Source organism: Macaca thibetana, chromosome 14 (genome assembly GCF_024542745.1).
Source record: "Macaca thibetana thibetana isolate TM-01 chromosome 14, ASM2454274v1, whole genome shotgun sequence".
In the NCBI taxonomy this organism is placed as follows: Eukaryota; Metazoa; Chordata; class Mammalia; order Primates; family Cercopithecidae; genus Macaca; species Macaca thibetana.
In genome coordinates, this window is record NC_065591.1 from 22,236,041 (window position 1) to 22,239,242 (window position 3,202).

Here is a 3,202-nt window from a genome sequence, read left to right on the forward strand (position 1 = left end):
CAAGTGATTTGAAGGCCCTGGTGGATTTTAAACATTGTAATAGCTGTGATTATTTTGTTGTATTTTATAGACACATTGTGTTTTGGTCATTCCTGATTGATTTCTTCTCAATTCTAAAAGCAGCAGTGCTAAGGATAGGCATCTCCCATTTAGGAGATAGGGAAAGCAGGATAGAGGAGATGATTAAAAAATAGATTTACCCTAGGAGACATCAGCACAGGTCACTGCATCCTGAACTGAGAACAGAGACCCTGAGAGCCCAGCCTGATGGAATTTAGTTCATTCTCAACAGAAAACAGATACGATTACAGTGGAGGTCAATAACCGAGTTGTACCAGCTGCGGGATTTGTAGCTTCCTGCTGACTGACGGGCCTCACCTTTCCAGATGAATTTTCTTTGCTTATATTAAGTCTCCGCAGAGAGGATTTTATTGCTCTCTGTGGAGTTAGAGAAGTTAGGCTTTTCAGTTTGGACCTTATGATTCTAAGTGAAACTGCAACTGGCCTTCTTAATTAATATCTAGAAGAAAGAGCCATTATTTTGGAGAAACCCTCAAGCTATTTCAAAGAGGGAAAATCAGGATACCGTGAGGTGCCTCATCTTCCACAGGGAGAAGGTGAGGAGGATGGCACTGAGCTGGAACCTGGAGGCGAGAGCATTTTAGGAAACTGAGTCATAAAAATGACCCCACTAGATGTGCTTCTGGCAATGCTGCAGACCCTGGAATAAGCAAATATCTAAATAACGGAACAAAGTTTTCAGAGTTAGCAATCCCTCCTGTATGTTTTGATCTTAATTGTTGACTACCTAACTTAAAACATTTTATTGTCTCCTTTTATTCCCAATGTGATTAATGCTTATGATAAAATTCAGAAAGTCACAGAGGAGTCATTATCCTGTTTCTCTGTTGCACCGACCTCGGCATCTTGCCTGTGTCCTGCGTTTGTCCCACATGCCTATAGATTGATGTGTCCATTTCACGCCGATTTAAGAAATGGAAACTGAACAGCTAGAGGAAACCTTCCCTAACACTGAAACCAATGGTGAATTTGGTAAATGCCTTGCAGAAGATATGGAAGAGGGACAAGCATTTAAAAGATCTAGAAACACTGATGGCTGAATTATGTGTTGTATTTCAGAGCAAGAATGCTTGGACAGTGATTGGAAAGGGAGGTAAGAATATTAAGGCTTTCTGTACAGACTACAGTGCCGGGGTTCTAGCCCCAGAGGGCAGTGGCCCCAAGTGCATGCTGAGTATCAGTGCTGATATTGACACAATTGGAGAAATTCGGAAGAAAATCATCCCTACCTTGGAAGAGTACCACCATTATAAAGGAAGCAACTTTGATTGTGAGTTGAGGCTGTTGACTCATCAGAGTCTGGCAGGAGGAATTATTGAGGTCAAAGATGCTAAAATCAAAGAGCTTCAGGAGAACACTCAAACAACAATCAAGCTTTTCCAGGAATGCTGTCCTCATTCCACTGACAGAGTTGTTCTTATTGGAGAAAAGCTATGGAGTTGCAGAGTGCATAAAATCATCCTTGATCTTATGTCTGAGTCTCCTACAGAGGATGTGCACAGCCTTATAATCCCAATTTTCACGGTGTAACCTATTACATTACATGATGTAACATCATTACATTATGGTGGTTTTACAATGATGTCTGATGGCCACCTTAGATGCCTGGTGGGGTTTCCCAGGCAGGGAAGAGGTGCTTTTGACAGAATGTCTACCAGTCAGTGTGGACATTCCCTGCCACTATCTAGAAGAGATTATTATGACATGAGTCCTTGTTGAGGACCACCTCCTCCTTCTTTTGGACAAGGTGCCTGGGGTGGTAGCAAAGCTGAGAATCTTCATCTTTCTTCACTACCACCACTGAGGGTGGGAGACATAAGGGCCTATGACAGAAGAGGAAGACCTGGAGATGGTTACATGGCATGGCTGGCCTCAATGCTGATGAAACTTGGGACTCTGCAATAGATACGTGGAGCGCATCAGAATGGCACATGGTTTAGGAGCCACAGAGTGGCTCCAGATATAGTTATTCCTATGCAGGGGATTGTGGCTCATATCGTGGACCTATTATTACTACACAAGGAACTATTCCCAAAGATTTGGTTGGATCTATTATTGGCAAAGGTGGTCAGTGAATCAAACAAATCCATCATGAGTTGGAGCTTCAATGGAAACTGATGAGCCTGTGGAAGGAGGTGAATATTAGATTATTATCATTTAAGAACATAGGACCAGATATAGAATGCACAGTATTTGCTGCAGACAGCATGAAACAGTTTTCTGGAAAGTTTTAACTAATACTAGTGAAGGACTGAAGGAGTCCTGCATCTTTTTTTTTTTTTTTTTAACCTGCTTCTGTTTAAAAAGCCATCATGCCTCTGCTTCACAGGTGTTAGCATTTGAGGTGTAGTGAAACCTTTGCTGTTCACCAGATACAATGTTTTAGTTCCTCACAAACAGAGTTGGGGGTGTAGGGAAGGGCTTGTAAAAACTAATGTGGAAATTTTGAAACAGCGGTAGAATGAGCGGATTTTATTTTGTGTTCATTGTTACTGGTTTAAAAAAATGTTCCCTGGTTTTAAAAAATGTTCCCCCATGTAATTTTTGTGAACACCTTACTTTGTAGCCATTGTAACATTTGAGGGGTGAGACAGGGAGGAAAAGTAGCAGTGGGCCACCATGTCCCTGGCATCTGTTCACAGCAGGGTGCAGAGCGTAAGCCTCTTTTGTAAGAAACGTTTTACGATTTTTAAGATAAATTTAGATAAACCTAAAATAAAGGGCCACAGAGGATGTAAAATAAAAGTGACAGACTCCCTTCTTGCCCCTCCCCCCTCCATCATACCCTTTAAAAGTAACAACTGTGAATTGTTTCTTGTGTTTACCCTACACGATCATTGTAAATAAAAAATAAGCGTGTGTGTGCGTGTGTGTATGTTTGTGTGTTTAAATCATATTCTTTATATATTTCTACAGCTTGTTTTTTAAAAAAATTAACACTACATATCAGGCATTGCTCTACATCATTAACTATAGATTTAAATGGTTTATTTAAAAATATTACAAATTATTACAGTGCATAAATGTACTATTACTTACTTCCATCCGTTATTGATGAACATCTGGGTGGTGGTGAGGATTTTTTTCTTTTTTCTTTTTTTTTTTTTGAGACGGAGTCTCG

At 40.4% G+C, this 3,202-nt stretch overlaps 1 pseudogene; it reads left to right on the forward strand.

Moving 5' to 3' along the window:
* The first annotated feature begins 685 nt into the window (after window positions 1-685).
* Window positions 686-2,315, forward strand: LOC126935994 (heterogeneous nuclear ribonucleoprotein K-like; annotated as a pseudogene).
* The last annotated feature ends 887 nt before the right edge of the window (window positions 2,316-3,202 follow it).